This window comes from Triturus cristatus, chromosome 6 (genome assembly GCF_964204655.1).
Source record: "Triturus cristatus chromosome 6, aTriCri1.1, whole genome shotgun sequence".
Taxonomy (NCBI): Eukaryota; Metazoa; Chordata; class Amphibia; order Caudata; family Salamandridae; genus Triturus; species Triturus cristatus.
In genome coordinates this window covers 1,161,745,297-1,161,766,188 of record NC_140589.1, presented here as the reverse complement: position 1 = coordinate 1,161,766,188, position 20,892 = coordinate 1,161,745,297, and positions in this window count along the sequence as shown.

The following is a 20,892-nucleotide window of genomic DNA, read 5'->3' as shown; positions in this document are numbered from 1 at the left end:
TTTTCACTGTCCATTATATACTCACCCATTCCCCTGGAAACCTTTTCAAATTGATCCTTTTCCTAATTACCTAAAGTGTCTCTCCCAGACAGACCCCTCCATTTTGAGTTCCCTTTCTCCAGCATTTGCGCAGCGTTAGTCTCAAAGGGGAGAAGGCAAGTCCACACACTGTCCAAGTATGAGAATCAGAACAGGGCAACATATTCAGAATTACAGCTCTCAGAAGGAAATGTATTCCCCAGTGTCATTGTGTCATTGGCCAACGATATGCCTCCTGCTAACAATGTCTTCACATTGCAGAGATAGAATAACCTTTTGCTGCTCGATCTTAACTCATGATCCTGTACGTATGTATCCAGTGGTTTTCTATGGTAAACTTCGATGAACTGTTGCTGCTTTGCTGTTAAGTAATACATCCTTTTCACTTCATTGTGGCTAGAAGGTGCAGAGTCCCATAACAAATCATTTTGAGGCCCTGCCAAAGTGAACTATGGAAAAAGTGAAAGAATAAATCTTAATACTGAGCAAACATATGTCATTAGTAATCAACAGTTCATAAGGATCACTTTTTTGTGGTATAGTTCTCTCCCTTATTTTCTTGTCCTGGCACTAAGATAAATGTATTAATAGTTATATATCATACAACTTTTGTATGATACGATATGAGCAAGTCCCCTATATCATGTGGGACAAGTATGACCGAAACATTACTTATATCAGCGCTCACTTTTCTCAGATATTATTGCTCGTGGGCGGGTCGTTTTTCTTGTTAAAAAGAAAGCTAAAAAGAAAGATATATTTTGTAACCATTGCGCTTGCTTATGGCAACAATAACTTGTGTCCTTCTCCCTTATGATTTTAGATTCATACTTCACCGTACCTTTTATCCTGAATACTAGTGGATACTAGTACAACTTTATAATTATTATTTTGAACTCTTAAAGATTTTCGAACAATATATGATGTTGATATGGTTTAAAGACTGCCGTCTTTGCATTTTAAGTTACTTTTAGATGCTATCGCATACAATGTATCAAGGATTTACGGATATTTTACTGACTATATGGTGAGCCATACCCTTGTATTTGAACATGGTCATGCTCACACTATAATGAGGTTTTTTTGCGTCTATTTAGTCGCACGTTATGGACTTTTGGGTGCTTTTTTCTGATTTGCACATTTGACTTCATGTCACGCTGATCATGATCATTTTAGAACACAACTTACACTTGGTTTTGGTGTGCCTTTTCTCCCTTATCCTAGGTCATGATCTAGGGTAGATTTTCCTTTTCCTTGCTTTCCTTTCTGTTTTCCTTATCTCATCTTTTTGTGATATTATCCCCATTTTTGACACCTCTCAAATTATGTGTTTTTTGGTTGCTTTCTCTTTCTCTGGTTCTTCACTATCAATAATCTTTAGTAATTGTGAAATGAACAATTTTTGAGTACACATACTTTTATTGTCATTGTAGCCCGTAGGAAGTCGGTGGGTGATGCCCCAAGATGAAACACGTGTTGGCTACGTCAATGTGATAATATGAATAATCTGTGAATCACCTGTGTCTGTTGGAACTGATGACTTCTTGAAAATAAAGAAGAAGATTTGGATTTGAACTAATACGACCTTATGAACTCTTGATTACTACTTCATATGTTTGCTCAGGATTAAGATTTATTCTCGTACTTATTTTCTGGGAACCAGTGTCCGCAGAAATACTTGGAAACATGGGTGGCCGTTTCCCCTTTTTCCTTTGAGCACCTTATGGGATAATTTGATGAGCTTGTTATATTGATGGTTATGCGCAGACTTTAACCTATATGGAAAAAGTGATACGATTTGGGACAACCTGTATCTGGCTGCTCTCTCTCATTCATTGGTCAAGGAAATGCCAAAAAAAAGTCCACTAAAGCAGCTGACAAACCTTGGAGCAAAGGACTGCTGAGCTGTGCACTATGTACATAAAGGTATACATTTCGGAACTGTTGCTGCTTCCTTTGTTTAGTAGACAGTGTGTGCTTGCTTGTTGGCTGGCCCCTATAAATCACAAAATCCACTGATATATAAAGTATTGCCATTTAGGAGAACTTTAGTGCACGTGGCAAGAGAAGGCCCTACGCTTCCCTTACTACTCATTCATTCAGCCAATGATCAACTAAAGATGTTTAATTAAAATAAAGCAAGCATTTGCAATGCAATCGGTCTCACCTTTGGGACCTTATATGCATTTCGCTATGCAGCACATTAGCCTGGGTGCTGAAACATCACTGTTCTTTAACATGGAGGAAAAGTAAGCACTGAACTGCGTGACACGCCTGGTATGGGAGCATATGGAGAGAAATATTGCCTTTCTGCGGGAAATGGTATAGTCCAAAGCTCTGTTTTTAATATAAAATCAGGGTCTTCGGGGGTAATATCACCGAAAATACAGGATTTGAAAAAAATGTTATTGTCTACGGGTGCTCGTGGAAGACAATTTCTATGGACTGGAATCTAGAGAATACTATAGTGATTTTGGTATTTTACTGACCTCTGCTGGTCGTTTTATGTCAAGAAAGTTAAATAGAGGCAGTTGCCAGAAAATTTAAAAAAAGAAAGTCCCTCAGCAGAAAGCAATTCTGGTATTTTCTGACCTCTGCTGGTCGATTTCTATCAAGACAGTTAAATAGAGGCAGTTGAACAGAAAAAAAGTCCCTTAGCGGAAGCAGACAAGTCCTAGGGCTTATTCCAGAGCCCACAAAGTACATACACGTATAAGTATATACTAAAGTATATACAAGAGGTCTTGAATGCTCGACCTAGATAGGCCTGTTGCTCCACGCACTGGCACGACGGTACACAATACATGAACCAAGGGTTGTATTATTAATAGCTGCGTTGTCTCAGTGCAGAGCTGACCATCTGTTTTTTTAGTTTGATGTGTCTAAAGTTAATACGTATATTTTTTTCTGAATTGATGCATGAAATACAGCCAACCTAAGCAGGAAACAGTGAGCAGAATTGCCTCTCTGTTTCCAACTTGTGTTGTGTAAAGTTCATGCATTAACTCGGAGAATTATTTGATGTTGTGTTAATATTTAAAAGATGCTAATTTAACCCTAAGTGAGTACGTTGACCAATGAAAGGCATATAAGAAAATAATCTATATTGAAGAATAGAAATTTGAGGTTTTGGAACAAGATGTGGTTCAAAGTCCTGATAAGTAATTCTTTTGACAAAAGCGTCGCCCATTTTCACTCAGATTAAATATTGTATCAAATACTCTTTTCACCACTTGCTTATCAACTATAAGTAAAGCATTATATTGATGTAACAACCCTCTCCTGTAAGCAAACAACTGTCAAACGTAAGCAAAAATGTAAGTGGATTCAACCGAATGTGACAGGTTGAGGCCAGCATATGTAATAACTAAAAGGGACTGGGACGTAGGGAAAAAAAGAAAATCCCCATAGGATAGGAGGAGGAGTGGGCAGCATCAGGGAATGGTGGAGGGGGAAATTAAATGCGAATTGCTTATAAGCATAGGTAGTGAATGGAGTAGGAGCATGGGGAAGTCTCAAATAGTTACAAATAGCTAAATCTGTGGCCGAGACCTACAAAAGGCCAGACTCACTCGTTTGTCAAAACCTAATGGAGGTAATATCCAGTATGGTTTGTTAGGGAAAAGTAGATTTTCAGGGTTACAATAGTTTTAAAAAAAAATAATGTTTTATTCAATCGGGTATCAGAGCGCTTTACATAGCACCAGTTACGTTACATGAGGACACACATTTATTTTTGTTAGGCACGGGGAGATTAAGTGATTTGCCCACAATCACAGGATATTCAGTGTCATTACCGAGACTCGAACCCATTTCCCCAGATAACATTGAGATTAGAGTCCACTTTTCTTTTTCTGACAGCAAACTAAAAAGAACTTGTAAAGTGAACTATTTGACAATCTTGCTGAAGTGTAAGGAGTGTGAAAGAAAAGTCTGTAGGATGTCCATTTTTTTTAATGCAACAAAATGCAAATACATGTAAATGGACAGTACACATATTTCAAAATATATCAGCAGTTAAGAAAGCACAAATTATTTTGTTTTGTAATTCTGAAGTATGATTAAAAAAAGATATTTATTAGGACCTAAACAAATCAAGATACTTTGCCTAGTGATGTGCAAATGATAATTATTTGCTGAAACCCTATTTCCACACGTTGTTTGTGTTCTAAATATTTTTAGCTGTAAAACTGCATGTCTATGCATATTTAGTGGTTATTTTAATGGTAATTGTGCTGTCTATCAGTATCATATGACACCATGCTTTAGTAATATATGTGCAACACGGTTCTCCAAAGTAAACCACCGGCTAAACACCACATCATTCTGAATGAGCATGGCTCATTTGCTACACTTGTTCTCAGTGTGATGCTTCAATATTTCACAATCCTTATGACTTCAGTGATGTAACATTGATGGCAGACTGCCCACTCTGACAATTGTACTGGCACCACTGCATGACCTAGTGGTCCCATGAGGTGCATCAACAGTGCTTCCCTGTTGCACATGGTTATGTTTGACTGTCGGTCTGTGTGCATTGCTGCCTCTAACGTAGGTAGTTTTTGTGCATGGGTGCCTGCATGTTAGCTGAAGTTTATGAACAGGACTATGTGTAGGTATGGTGGTCTGTTTGCATTCTCAGCGTGTACATGCCAGTGCTTAGTTTGAATTAGTGGTTGCAGGTGGTGGGCAACAGCAGAAGAGAACAATGTAGAAAATGGAGATAGAAGGCGGGAGAGAATTACAGGAAAACCGGTCACAAGCAGTGCACTTGTGGGTACATGCAGTAGCACCTAAAATAGAATACAAAGCTTTAGAATGCACACCTTGCATAGCTCTGGTACTGCTCAATACCCAGGACAGCAATTAAAATGGGCATTTAGAAATAAACATGTAACATGAAATACGAGCTCTCCTTTCTGTAATACTGCTGCTGAAATGTCTATGCTTCAGTGTGTTTGAAGTACCCTTAATTGAGTGCACACCACTCACTCCAGGCTCAGCAAGAGACACATTGGAGTTTTGACTCAAACAGGCTCATTAAACAAGTCTACAGTCTTCCAGCAAGCACTGGCAAATCAAATAGGTGTGACTATTATAGTGCATGCCAGTGTTTAATTTGTAAAATTAATAAATGCCAGACCTCAAAGGGTTTCTTAAGAGCTTTCTTTGGGCCTGCCCAAGCTAGGGTTGCTGAATACCAAGGTTGTCTAATATTGATTGCACCTCATGCCTCTTTCTTCCATCACTGAATGCTTCCTGCCTCAGGATCTCACTTCTGCAGGTTATTTATAATAATAATAATATCAGTATTTATAGAGCGCGACAGCTACCTCAAATAGAGGTATCCCGGCCCTATAGCGGGCAAGCAGGAGAGAGGGGTTGCCAGGAGTCTAGCTTTGGCTAAATAACCAAGTCTTCAGAGTCTTTCTGAACTCCATTTCAGATTGGATCAGGCACATGTTAAAAGGCATAGAGTTTGACAGTCTAGCCATTACTACTGTGAACGATCTGTCCCCAATGCGTGCCTTTGCATATCGAGATACGCAGAGCAGGTGCTGAGAGTTAGACCTCAATGATCTTTTTTGTTGAGAGAGGCATATCTGTTTCTTGAGGTAACTAGGACATCTGCCATGGTCAGGGCCTTGAATTCTATCCTTTTCGGTACAGGTAGCCAATGGAGCTGTCTTATATGCGGAGAAATGTGGTAACGATACGGTACTCTTCTTATTAATCTTGCAGCCACATTTTGTACCATCTGCAACCTCTTAATCAGATAGGCAGGTAGACCCAAGTATAAACAATTTGCATAATCCAGCCGTGATGTCACTGTGGCATAGACTATAATTCTGCGACAGTTCTCCGGTAGTAGATGTCGAAATTTCCTCAAGCTTCTCAGCTTACCAAAGCATGAGGCTGCTCTGTGACATACTTGGGTTGTGAACGTAAGATCCATTTTCCATTTTACGCCCAAGTTTTTTGCCGTGGTTGTGAGGCTAGGAGCAGTCCTGTTACTGCCAGCCACCACAGTCTGGCGGACAGAGGAGATGTCTTGCCAAATAACCAGACCTCAGTCTTCTCCGTATTGAGCTTTAACTTGTTATTATTCATTCAACAAAAGATGTCCTTCAAGCATCTCTTAAATTTGGTGAAAGAGTCCACAGAGTGATCCTTGAAGTGGAATAAGATATAGCCTTCACTTCCCAGTTGGCAATAAGTGAAAAAAGGGGACCAAATATATATTGAAGAGTAGCGGACTCAAGGCCGAGCCCTGTGGTACCCCGCACCACAGTGGTTTGGCTTCATACTTAAAGGATTGAAGAGTGACCCTTTGCATGCAGTCGCTGAGATAGGACTGCAACCAGGAGAGAACCATTCCCGCAGTCCCATCCATTTAAGTCTATCTAGTACAATTTGGTGATCCACCGTGTCGAATGCTGCGGACAGGTCCAAGAGCACCAGCATCGCTGAAGCTCCCATATCCACAGTCATTCTTCCTGACTCCACCACCTCCAACAGTGCCGTCTCGGTACTAAAACTGGACCGAAAACCGGACTACGTATCATGCAGAATGTCATGCCTATCAATGAAGTTGCTCAGTTGGCTCTGAAGCAACTTTTCCAATATCTTTGCCGGTGCTGGCAGTAATGAAATCAGGCGGTTGTTGTTGAGCTCTTCCGGGTCCACATTAGGCTTTTTCATGAGGGGCAATAACATAGCATGCTTCCATGAATTAGGGAAGATGCCACTTGAGAGTGAGGTATTCCATATATGATTCAGGGTGGGATTAATCAGGTGAACCAATGTCCTCCACAGTTTTGGGGGGCACGGATTCTCTGGGGACCCTGATTTACATTTCAGGATCTCCACCAGGGATTCCTGCTGTGAGATGAGGAGGAATTCTGAAAAAAATCCTCAATGTTGTGGATTCCCACGGCTTTTGTTTCAGATGTTTCCATCCCTATTCTAAAGGTGTCACAGACCTTCTAAATTTCATTCACAAAGAAGTCCGATAACTTCAAACACAATGAAGGGGACGGTTGTATCTTACTCCCAAGTGCCACAGGCGCTTCACAAAGTAGTCCCTTCTTGCCACCCTTATCAATTTGGGCCAGAGTGCTATAATCTTTCCTCCAGAGGCGTTCCTTTCTTTTAAGTTTGCTTTTTTCCACTCTAAGGTCCTCAGGGAACCATGGGGCCGATGGGGAATTACTCAAAATTCTGCCTAATCTGGCCGAAGCTATGTTGACCAAGGCGGCAGAGATCCACCTGGTCAGTGCAGGAGTGTCTACATTAGGGTCGTTAGTTGATTGTGGTTGACTCTCCAACAACACTGGACCCAGGGATTCAGCCGTTAGCTTCTTCCAATTTCTTTTTGGCATGTTCCAGATTTCTCCACCAGGTTGTAATATTTCCATACTAAACGAGAAATGGACCAAGTAGTGATCTGTCCAGACCACTTGTTGCGGGGTCCCGTATAGTTGGCATATAACAATGACTTCTGGGCAATAAAGTTGCATAGATCTGGGATTAGACTGAGAGGGCAATCTGGTGGTCCGTAGATCAATAGCCCTGCAAAGGAGGACATGGGTCCGGTATTTATACAAAAATTCAGACCTTCTATCATGCCCATGTTTTGCAGCGCTATAGTGGAGATCTCCCAAGAATCCCTCACAATGATGGCTACCCCACCCCCTCTCTTTTCACCTATCCTGTCCCTCCACTCAAACGTCAGGAAGTGCTGCTGTGGACAAGGGATAGGTAGAAAGTGAAATGTGCAAAAAAGCAAGTTAACTTTGCAAGGCAACTTTGTTAAGCTTAGTTTAAAACTGTGTTAGAACATTAAAAATACATTTAGCGACTATCTAGTTTTAGACAATAAAATCGTGCTAAAATAACCCCTCGGCGCTCTGCCTACTATCATCCCTTTTGTCTCCTTTCTGCAGAAGCAATGGTGGGTTTTGACCTGAACTGCACTACTTGGGCTTCACCCAACAGCAAAATGCAGAAAATGGGCCAGTGAGGCCGGTCGCTGCCAGGAGCAATATAAATATTACTAAGAAGAAAAGACATTTTTTTTACAGATATTTTATTACTGGGCAAAACTTCTAGAGATGACCAATTCAAACACTGATTAGGTTGTCCCAATACATAAACTACCATATGCTTATAAAAAGCTCGTAAACACTTGTTGTAATTGAGGCTTGATTGCGGAAATTATTCTGAACAATTTCTGTGATGTGCAGCCGGGAAAGCTTCTGTAAACGTGCTTTTTGTTTTGGCATTAAAAAGAACAGTACCTGTGATTCAAAAAGATGCTGAAAGGCTAATTATTCACAAAATTGTTTTCAGGACACAAATTCAAGACACTTTTCGCAAGACTTCACCATCACATGAGTGCCTAGGGAAATTCAGTTTTACATCTTTTTTAAGTTTTTAAAGTAAAGTTTATTAAGTAGGAAAAAGTGAAATAACAAAACAGCAGGTTCACAATATAATATAATAACAATGTACTGAAAACATTTTAATAATAATAAGACAGATCAGGAAAATATTTGCAATGTGCAATTTTACATCTGATTTGCATAAATCCAGAACATGGGAAATTTGCGGGAAGCAACGGACGGGTAGGTGAAATAATACAAAGTATGAGGGGCAGAGTGAAGGTTGAAGCAGCACACAGGAAAAAGAAAGCAAGAAAACACATGGATTCCAATGCAGTGTTTAAAAAAAAGTAAAAAAGAAGCTTCGTAAATTGCATGCAAGGTCATCAGTGGAAGGATACAATTCATCCAATCACAACAAAATGTTCCTAGGCAGGACAAGCACAACACTACAGAGGGAGGCAATTGAATCAATAGGAGACAACTGAAATTGACAAAAGAAGCAAGAGGCTTTTCCCAAGACCACTCTAGACCTAAGAATTAGCACGGTTATGAAGAATCTTCAGATTATGAAATTACATTTTATGTGCTAACTGTAGTATTGTCTTGGGTGAAATTCCATCCTCAAAGGGGGGGGGCTCACAGGTTCTTCAGACTGACCGTGCAGAGAGGGCGACGGCTCTGTTCCTGCCAGCGCCGTGAGGGGAACGGCTTCACTTTACCTTGAATCAGCGCCGTGAGGGGAACGGCTTCACTTTACCTTGCATCAGCGCCGTGAGGGGAACGGCACCCAGCTCCCTCCCTCGCACGCCCTACATCGCGCCGTGAGTGCAACGGCTGCAGCTGGGGACTACATTACCCAGCTGCCACAGGGACCGGTGCTCCAGTGACGCCAGCAACACGACCAGAGGCGCCTTAAGTGAAGGGAACGCCTCCCGCCTCGCGGGACGCGCGCGGGCGGCGCCGGGCTAAGCCGTCCGAGGCAGGACGTGGCAGGGCTGGGCCACCCCTCTAATACCTTGAAGAAGCTGCAGGGAGCGCATTAAGGTACTGCTTCATTGTAACAATCAAAAAGAGGTGATTGTGGTCCTCTATTACCTCTCTGCTAACATTCGAACTTGGGCCCCCTGGTAGCTTATCGCAAGGGTCCTCCCAGTGTCAAGCCACGGAGCTGTACTGACATTATAGTGTGCTAGTACAATGGCTGCTAAAGTGCAAATTCGTTCGGCCAAATTGAGCACTAAGGGCCATTTAAATTGAAGACAAACGAGCAACTCAAAAGGAACTCTCCTCAGGAACCATCGCAGCAGACTGCAATAGACAGAATGTTGCTCAAGGCCATCGGCGAAGTTTCAAGTGAAATTGAGCGTACTGAAAAACGGCTCTCATTAACTCCCCAATTGAGCCAATTCTCGTCACCCGACTCCAAAATGCCAATAATCATTTCTGATTTGCCTCTGGAGACCCCGCTGATAATTACTACCCCTGTACAGACAACTCCAATTAGGGGCATAGATGTACACAGTAAAGGGGTTAAGATACGAGCCGTCAAGAAAAAGGGGAACAGTAAGAGGAAACCAAGGCACAAAAAGGCCAGAAATTGTCTGGTCCTCAACCCCCCAGATGGTGTAGTTGCAGAAGATAGTAGGGACCAAGTATTAGATACACAGGTAACCCCTGGGTGGGTGTTCCACATCATCAGTGACTTACAGTCATATTTCGAGCAACTTATTAATGCTCAGACGAAACAAATCCTGAGTAGGCTGGACAAAGTTGTCTCCCTATTGAAGCTAAGGGGGGAGGGGCAAGCAATACTCTTGTTCCACTACTGACCAAAAATCCGGTCAATGACTATAAACCCACCGACTGCACAAACACCCAATTCCCTGGAAGTAGAGCTGCCTAACGAAAATATGCCCACCACCCCACTAGATATTCTTGTAGCAGGGCCCCCTAATGCTAACATAAGACCACCATTATTGCCAATCCCGAACCACTCACATAGTGATAGGATATACACAGGCCCTCCTTTGAACATAGCTTCTGCAAATTTGGCGTTACCGCACAATTTGTTGGGCCAATTTCAAACTAGAGAAACACCTTCAACCAAACCCATTAATAACGGGCCTTGCATAAATTTACCCCCAGAGGCGGCCCCATACGTCATTATACTAACAGGGGTGCCAGACCTAAAACAAGGTCACACAGAATTGTATGACGAGCTTAAAAACAAAGTCACGCACTGGCTAAACAAGAACAGGCCATAGCCGAGGGACATAGAGGGTGAAATTCTGCATGTAAGAAGGGTAAGGTGGCTAGGGAAGAGGCAAAAGAACGCAGTAGGTGACTGCGTGGTGGTAAATTTTAGGGACTACAAAATAGTCGATCATATACTAAGTTGGGGCTCGGCTGTTCACAATAGTAATATTAGCTCTCTACCTTTGGGGTCCTTCTATGCCAATGGAAGAAGTACATTGCTTGGAAACTGGGCCCATCAAGACACAGACGAGCGTCCCTGGGGTGGTAAGGATTTTTATGCTACAAAGCCATATGTTCCCCTGGGAAATCAAGGTAGATTAGCCCTAAGGAACAGGTTTGATCCCCTTATGTCCCTGGAGGAGATGGATTGACTACAAGGGGCGAAAGATTATGTTGAGAAAATTCCCGTAGAACTCAATATTGCTCAAATCACCCCTACAACTATGGCTCCTTGTCACCCAAAGACGAGTAAATTCTGCACTCACTACCCAATTGGGGGGAGGACCACAGATAAAATTACTGCAACTGAATGTATAACAGGAAATATGTTGGGCAACTCTGTGTGCTTACAGGAGGACAAGATTACCGAGGTAGTAGCCCATGCGTCTCTACGAATTCAGCACCCACAAGTTGTTCAGACCACACTAGCGCTTAATATAGATGTTAGCACTGGAGTATCTGACCACACTACCGACAATAACCTTGGCCCAAAAGGGAGACAACCACTAGAGGGGATTGAAATGATCTCATGGAATATAGCCGGGTTGTCCTCCAAATTTCACAACCAGGAGTGGAGGCAATATATCACCAGATTTCATGTAATTTGTTTGCAGGAAACCTGGGTGGTGGACTATAACCCCTTTCATTTAGCAGGGTACAAGTGCTTCTCGGTCCCCGCACAGAAATTGGCCCCAGGAAGAGCAATGGGAGGGCTAATTATCTATGTGGATTTGCAGCTAGATGGAGTAATGACTGATTTAAACTGGAACTCAGTCAACACACAAGCAATTGGGTTTCATGCATGTAGATTAAATGGTATTTTGATTAATGTATACAATGCCATAGCAGGGAGTGGGAAGGGGCGAATAATATATGACCTGGATAATTACCTGACTCGAGAGTTGGATCAAAGGAAGACAGCTATGGCCCCGTGTGTGGTTTTGGTGGGAGACCTAAACTGTCATCTGTGTCCTAACTTAAGATCCTGGTGGGTCCTAAAGATGGCTGTGAGGTCACTCCTACATTCAAGGGAAGAGGGTATTGCTCCATTATAGATTACATAGTTGTCTCTCATCTATTCTGGGACTGGATAAATGAGGTAGACATTGAATGGAGCATATTTAGTGACCATAACCCATTAGTAATGAAGTTCAAGAATTGGTCGTCCTGTAACGCAAAGAAAAGGGTCAAGGCAACTAGCACAGTGAGGGTAACCGATCAAGGGAGACGCCTCAGATGAGCAAAAGTGGATGGGGATGCTTTCTATAGATCCTTAATGGAGGAAGGCAAAGAGATGATTGGGGTGTGCTTAGATCCCTCATTGGAGGGACCTGTTGTGGTTAAAGCCTTTGAGTCCGTGGCACACCTCATAGATGGCCTCTTAAAATCAAACTCGAAAGTGGAAGTCAAATCTCCCCAAGATGGTTTGACAATAACTGCTCCCGAGCCCATAAAGAGTTAAAAGAATGTCTAAAATTAGTTCCAAGAGACAAGACGTGTATTGCACAGTGCAGGATTGCATAAAAAAAAGCAACTAAACAAAGGAAGTTGGCACTCCAATCACAGGCATGGGAAGATCTACGGGATGCAGCAGACAGAAGGGATCCAAGTTCATTCTGGAAAATAATAAACAGACCATGTTTCCAGGACAGTGCTGCTCCAGTAATTGGTACAACCATTCTCCCGGAGCAATGGTCTGTCCACTTTGAATTACTATATAATCATTCAACGGAGAATTCCAGGGGCGATGGGAGATTTTGCCCATGGGTGACTAAAATTGAATTCTCATTGGAGGAAATGGCAGTGGGCATTGAAGGATTGGCACAAAATAAAGCCCCAAGACCGGACGGAATCCCCCCAGATCTTTACTTAAGTAGGGTTGACCTCTGGGCCCCAATCCTAACAAGGGTAATAAACACAGCGATTGCAACGGGTATGCCACGATCCTTGTCCGAGGCTATAATAGTTCCAATTTTTAAAAAAGGAAAAAAGGATGACCCGCAGTGTTACCGACCCATTTCCCTAACTGATGTGACGGCCAAAGTCTTGGGGCGAGTAGTTTTAAATCGCCTATCAGACTGGGCTGAAGAACACCAAATAATCACAGATTTGCAATATGGGTTCAGGACCGGAAAATCAACTCCAGACCAGTGCTTGAACCTTTATTTATTAGTGGCTAAATATACCCTCGCAAGTGATCAGGCTGTATATCTGGGGTTCATGGATCTCTCAGCCGCTTTTGACCATGTCAATAGGGAAAAGCTTTGGGCTATGATGATCAGACTAGGGGTAGATCAGGGCCTAGTTGACATCTTAAGAGCACTCCACTGGAACACCTCTGCCAAAGTGCGTTTTAACCTGGAAGGTGACACTACGGCACCCTTTCCTTGCACTAGCGGGGTGAGACAGGTATGCATCTTGGCCCCGTTCCTGTTCTCATTGTACATAAACGAGTTAGAACAGGCACTATGTAAATTGAATGTAGACACCCCTAGAGTAGGCTCTTGTCCGATCCCCGTGTTGTTGTACGCTGACGATGCGGTACTTTTAGCCCGCACACCCAAAGGTCTTCAGAGTTTGTTAGATGGGTTCGTCAGCTTTATGGCCACTTTAGATCTATCGGCCAACCTAAATAAATCCTATGTATTGCTGGCTGGATCTAAACCTTGCAAAAAGTTCTCATATAAAATAGGCACATATAAAATGGAACAGGTTAAGACCTTTTCCTATCTGGGTTTACTTTTCGATGGGCTTTTACATTTAAAATTTTTAATTAAAGAGCGGAGCTAAAAATTAGTGGCATCCACAGGGGCCATAATGAGCTATGGGCGTAGGCTGGGCAGGTGGTCACCAGAACAGGTCATGCACCTATATGGCTCAATCTGCTGCCCCAAAGTAACGTATGGGGCTGAAGTCTGGGGTTTTGTATCTACCCAACAAATACAGATGGAGGAGAACAAATTCCTGAGAAAGATCCTCCAAACTTCACAAAGCACACCGGCCCAGATCACTCATGTTGAATTGGGAAGGGTATACATGGAGGATCTGATTAAGGTCAGACCTCTCACGGCTTGGCTAAGAATTTGGTCTAATATGGAGGCAGGTTTGAGCAGACAAATAATTAGGGATTGCATGGACAGAGACAAGGGAATGTGCATTCCACGGCTGAATTACGTGAGAACTGCTCTGGAGGGATTAGGTTGTAAGGATCTCTTTTTTAACCCAACAACAATAACTCATGAGGATAAACTCAGAATTAAAAGAATCTTTTATGCTAAAGAGATTGCACGTAGAGCGGTTCTTGAAGAAAGTAAGCCCACAGTTCGTGCCCATAGCATGGTAAAGACAGTAGAAGGCATGGAACCGTATCTTGCTCTTATGTACAATGCACAGGATAGGTTCTTAATCACTCGATTTAGGCTCAACCTCTTACATCACCTGTTGGCTGATCCACTTGGTTTTACTGTTACAGTTGAGCAGAAGGGTACCTGCGGCTGCGACAATAGGTCTCCGCAGGATACCCTTCACTTTGTATTATTATGCCCTTTTTACTCGTCACCCAGACGTAGCTTTTTATTGAGGATTTTAAAACAAATGAAGTTTAGACATGCCAAGGTTGCTCTTCTATACTTACCAAGGTCTGAAAACCCATTGATATTGGCCTGCACCTTGAATTTTATTAAAGTTGCAATAAGACCTAGGAACACTTGGGGTAATTTTGAATGAATTGATGATAAATGTACTTTGTGAAGCCCAATGTAATTATAATGCACTGAAATGATGCTTTTAAATGTACTTTTGTACTTTTATGATATTTTTTAAATATCGAATAAAGGATTTGATTGATTAGGTTGTCCCAATACATAAACTACCATATGCTTATAAAAAGCTTGTAAACACTTGTTGTAATTGAGGCTTGATTGCGGAAATTATTCTGAACAATTTCTGTGATGTGCAGCCGGGAAAGCTTCTGCAAACGTGCTTTTTGTTTTGGCATTAAAAAGAACAGTACCTGTGATTCAAAAAGATGCTGAAAGGCTAATTATTCACAAAAAAGTTTCAGGACACAAATTCAAGACACTTTTTGCAAGACTTCACCATCACATGAGTGCCTAGGGAAATTCAGTTTTACATCTTTTTTAAGTTTTTAACGTAAAGTTTATTAAGTAGGAAAAAGTGAAATAACAAAACAGCAGGTTCACAATATAATATAATAACAATGTACTGAAAACATTTAAATAATAATAAGACAGAACAGGAAAATATTTGCAATATGCAGTTTTACATCTGATTTGCATAAATCCAGAACATAGGAAATTTGCGGGAAGCAACGGACGGGTAGGTGAAATAATACAAAGTATAAGGGGCAGAGTGAAGGTTAAAGCAGCACACAGGAAAAAGAAAGCAAGAAAACACATGGATTCCAATGCAGTGTTTAAAAAAAAGAAAAAAAAGAAGCTTCGTAAATTGCATGCAAGGTCATCAGTGGAAGGATACAATTCATCCAATCACAACAAAATGTTCCTAGGCAGGACAAACACAACACTACAGAGGGAGGCAATTGAATCAATAGGAGACAACTGAAATGACAAAATAAGCAAGACCACTCTAGACCTAAGAATTAGCACGGTTATGAAGAATCTTCAGATTATGAAATTACATTTTATGTGCTAACTGTAGTATTGTCTTGTACTTTAAAATCCCTGTAGGAATGAAGCATACTTTAAAGCTAGTTGCAAAACAGGAGATGAAAAAAGGACAGTAAATAGGGGAAAATTAATTTTAAATGGGAAAAACTAGATGGGAAGTAAAGGAACAATAAGGGGGTTATGTCGATGTTGGGTGAAATTCCATCCTCAAAGGGGGGGGCCTACAACCAGAGGCCGTGCTCCCAAGGGGGCCCTGCTGGGAGACCCCAAACACGCTTTCTGACATGGCTTCGATGTCGAACAGGCTGGCATGGAAACCATGTCTGAAACCGTGATTGTAATCTCAAGGGCAGGAAACCTGGCCTTGACATTACTTGCTGGATTCCGACTGGTGGACGGACTCCCTGAACCTGTCAGAAGCCATCAGAATGAGGTGGTCGGAAAGCAAACCAAATGGCCCATTACAATGCAGCCCTAAAGACTCGTACCGCAGGTCGAAGACTTTACGGGCTGTATCGTAATCGGCCCCCAAGTGTAATTGATTAAACGGTAGGAATCCATTTAAATTTGTTGTGCAAAAACATCTATGGTTTATAGAACAACAAAAGGCGAATGAATGGTAAAGTCAATTTATAAAAATGGGGAAGGATGAAAGGAGATTATTGGTACTTTTGAAAAGTAATGCATTGTTCTGTACTCTTCATATTTCCATTACTCTGTTAATTGAAAACCTTGGAACTGATAAAAGTAAAATTATGGCAAAATAGTTTATAGTTGTGAATACATATTTGAAACAATCTATACATATAAATGGGGATCCAGAGATTTGTACATTTGGAGACATTTTAGAAAAACTAAGCTTAAAATATTGAACATTGTTGATGTCCTAGCAGGAAATTTAAATGCCATGGTAATCCTGATTAATGAAGACGTGGAAGCAGTTGCATTATATGTGCTGTAGGGAAATCTTACTCTCAATATTGGTTGTGGTAATGGGTTTAAATAAGTAGACATATCTATGTGTGACAAACTAATGATGGACAAAATATTTCCATGAACTACATATTATAGTCAAGTTTTAAGGTATGGATCTCTTTTTTAATGTAAAAATTGAAAGTTACTAATTTGCTTTACTCTTGAAAATCAAGGCGTCTCATAACATGTTAGCAGCAGGTATAACAATAAGGGTTTATAATTATAAATAAATAGGATCAGATGGCAGAAAACATGAATACTCACTTGGGGCATTGTCAAGTGTTTAGTGTGTTGACCTTCTAATGACCCTTGCACTACTGTGCGAGTGAGCACTAGAAACGTCTTGTTTGCACAAGTGAGCTGGAGATAAACAGCTAAGACAAAGAGAGAGACACACTGAATGAATCTTGTATTGAGTTTGCACTGGCCAGGAGCGGTATAGAATGATAATTGATAGGACCAGGATCCCAGAAAGAAGTCACTAGATGACCCACTCAAACCAAATTGGAGAGTAGCTGAGTAAGCAAGCAACAGACAGAGGACACAAACTATAGCATAACAGACAACTGTACAGCTAACAGCGAGATAGAGGATGAGCACCTAAAAACACAATAAAATCGAAAGGGAAGAAAACAACTTGTGCCAGGGATGCAATAATAGGCGCAAACTAGTATGACACGAAGAGCCACAACCATAAGGACACGTTGTAAGGTGCCCTTATGTTTGCTAGACCCTTTAATGCTGATTCTAGACTTCCTGCCCCAGAAGTGTCTTAAAACTAGGAAGTGAGTATAACATGTAAGCCAATGAGTAGCGGACTAGTGTTTGAGTTTTCACTGTTTTCATTGCTTGCTCCTTCATGCACAGTCCCAACCCTGACACATCCTACGTCTGCTTCCATCTCTCCAGTAAGACAAAATCCAGACAGACAGGACAGGGGCCTGGTAACACATACGAACCAGTGGTGCAGACGATAGCAAGGCCAGTGCTAGATCTTGGTTCTAAGGAAACAGATAAAAATAACTTTATTATAGAGAGTGGGAAGGAGAAAAACTGATTTGGCGCCAACTTAGGTCTTTCACAAATTATTCAAAAGAAGACAGCATAGACATTTTCAGGGGAAATCTGTAAAAAAATACAAAACATATCTGAAATTGAAAATATGTACACAAAATAAATAAACAAATGACTGGACATAGGACAAGAAATTAAAAGGAATGATTCAAGAGGTTTATAGAGTATGACTTCAAAGGGTAAAAGGTATAACTTCATTATTCTCCGCTCATTTCATTAGTTCCTTTAATAGTAGCCTGGCAAAATACTTGTCCTCATTGTCAAGGAGGGCAATTAGCCTGTACTTTTCTGGATGCTGTCGATCTCCTCCTTTAAAACTGGGGGGATCACTGAGCTCCTCCAGGAGTTGGGGTCTGTTTGTGTGGCATGACACTATTGAAACAGAGGACACAATATTTCCCAGAAAGTAGGGTTCACTTTATAGAGTACCTGCGGAATACTGTTAGGTCCTGGAGAATCGTTGCATTGGCCTCTCTGTATCTCTTTTAGCATTTGATCCTGGGTAAAGATTGTGGGGTCATCCACAGTTGGTTGTAGCACTTTGGAGGATGCATGAACATGCGCCTGATGTTGAACATCGAACGTGAGGAAATAACAATCCAACTGCACCACTTTTGGTGCATTCCAACTCAGGCAAAAATTAAATCAAGGAGAAGAGATACAAAGGGCGAATGTCTGGTAAAATGAAATTGAAGCGCTCGGTCTGAGAGTTCTAATCTGGAGACTCAAGTCCGATTCAATCAATTAATCAATCAATCAATAATTTGTAAAGCGCACTACATACCCGCGAGGGTTTCAAGGCGCTGAGGATGGGGAGAGGGGGGTGCTGTTGCTACTGGTCGAACAGCCAGGTCTTAAGTTGTCTCCTGAAGGTTAGAAGGTCTTCGGTTTGTTGTAGGATGAGGGGGAGGGTGTTCCAGGTCTTCGCGGCGCGGTGGGAGAAGGATTTGCCTCCGGCTGTGGTTCTACAGATGCGTGGGACGGTAGCCAGGGAGAGGTCTGCGGAGCGGAGTTTCCTGTTGGGTACATAGAAGGAGATTCGACTGTTGAGATAGGCTGGGCCGGTCTTGCGGAGTGCCTTGTGTGCGTGGATCAGGAGCTTGAAGGAGATTCTTTTGTCGACAGGGAGCCAGTGCAGGTTCCTCAGGTGGGGGGTGATATGGTCGTGGCACGGGACGTCGAGGATCAGGCGTGCAGAGGCATTCTGGATTCTTTGCAGTCTGTTGATGAGCTTGGTTGGGGCTCCGGCGTAGAGGGCATTCCCGTAGTCGAGTCTGCTGCTGACTAGGGCCTGGGGGACTGTTTTTCTTGTGTCTGTCGGGATCCATCTGTAGATCTTGCGGAGCATACGGAGGGTGTTGAAGCAGCTGGAGGAGACAGCGTTGACTTGTTTGGTCATGGTGAGTTTTGAGTCGAGGATGACTCCCAGGTTGCGTGCGTGGTTGGTGGGTGTGGGGGGTGTTCCCAGCGACGCGGGCCACCAGGAGTCGTCCAATGCTGAGGGGTTGGGCCCGAGGACGAGGATCTCCGTCTTGTCTGTGTTCAGCTTAAGGCGGCTATCTTCCATCCAGTTGGCGATGGCCTTCATTCCCTGGTGGAGATTGGATTTGGCGGTGAGGAAGTCCTTGGTGAGGAAGAGGATCAGTTGCGTGTCGTCGGCGTAGGAGATTATGTTGAGGTCGTGATGTCAGGCGATGCATGCGAGGGGTGCCATGTTGACGTTGAATAGCGTCAGGCTGAGGAAGGATCCCTGCGGGACGCCGCAGATGATCTCGGAGGCTTCGGATAGGAATGGGGGGAGGAGGACTCTCTGGGTTCTGCCGGAGAGGAAGGAGGAGGTCCAGTCCTTGTCTCGGATCCCTGCGTCGTGGAGTCGTGTGCGTAGTGTCCCATGGCAGATGGTGTCGAAGACGGCGGAGAGGTCCAGAAGGATGAGGGTCGCCGTCTCGCCTTTGTCCAGTAGGATCTTGATGTCGTCTGTGGCGGCGATGAGGGCGGTCTCGGTGCTGTGGTCGCTGCGGAATCCTGACTGGGAGGGGTCCAGGAGGCTGTAGTCTTCGAGGTAGCGGGTGAGCTGAATGTTGACTATCTTCTTGATGACCTTAGCTGGGAACGGGAGCAGGGAGATGGGCCGAAAGTTTTTGAGTTCGCTCGGGTCTCTCTTGGGTTTCTTTATTAGGGCGTTGATCTCGGCATGTTTCCTGCTTTCAGGGAAGGTCGCGGTCTCGAAGGAGAGGTTGATGATGTTGCGCAGGTGGGGTGCAATGGAGCTGCCGGCTTTGTTGAAGATGTGGTGTGGAAAAGGGTCAGATGGCGAGCTGGATTGGATTGTGCCCATGGTCTTCAATGTGTCTTCGATGCTCACGTTGGCCCAGGTTGTCAGGGGTTTGTGGTCGTTGGAGTGTGTGGGTTCCGGCGTGTTGGGGCCTGTTAGGGTCATCCGGGGGTTGAAGCTATCGTGGATGTCGGCGATCTTGCGGTGGAAGAAGGTGGCGAGGGTGTCGCACAGGGCTTGCGACTGCGGGATGTCGTTGGCGTTGGAGCTGGGTTTGGAGAGTTCCTTCACAATGTTGAAGAGCTCCTTGCTGTTGTGTGCATTGTTGTCGAGGCGGTCTTTGAAGGAGGTCCTCTTGGCGGTCCTGATGAGGTGGTGGTGGTTGCGGATGGCGTCTTTGTGGGCTGCGCAGCTGTCCGGCGATTTCTCGCTGTGCCATATGTTCTCCAATTTCCGGCAGGTGCGCTTTGATACTAGGAGTTCCGGAGTGAACCAGTTGGCTCTCTTGCTGGTGTCTTTGAGGGTTTGTTTTTTCAGTGGGGCTAAGGTGTTGCTGCAGTCGTCCAACCATCGTCTGAGGGTGCGCGCATCAACGTCGGGGTTGGAGGGGTTGGTCGGTGGGTTGAGTGTGAGGTTTGTCTGTAGTTGTACTTCGGTGATTTTGCCCCAGCAGCGACAGGGCATCTGTAGTGTGCGGTGATGTGCGGCGGGTTTCCGGAAGTTGAAGTGGATGCAGTGGTGGTCGGTCCAGGTGGGTGCGGAGACATGGCTGAAGGAGACATGGGCGCTTGAGGAGAAGATGGCGTCGAGCGTGTGACCAGCGATGTGGGTCAGCGTCGTGACAAGCTGTTCCAGTCCGAGGTTGGCGAGGTTGTCTGTCAGGGTGGATGAGTTGCTGTTGTTGTTCTCCAGATTGAAGTGCAGGTCTCCGAGGAGGATGTAGTCGGTGGAGGTCAGTGCGTGCGTGCGGATGAAGTCGGCGATGGCGTCGCAGAATTGTGGTCGGGGTCCGGGTGGT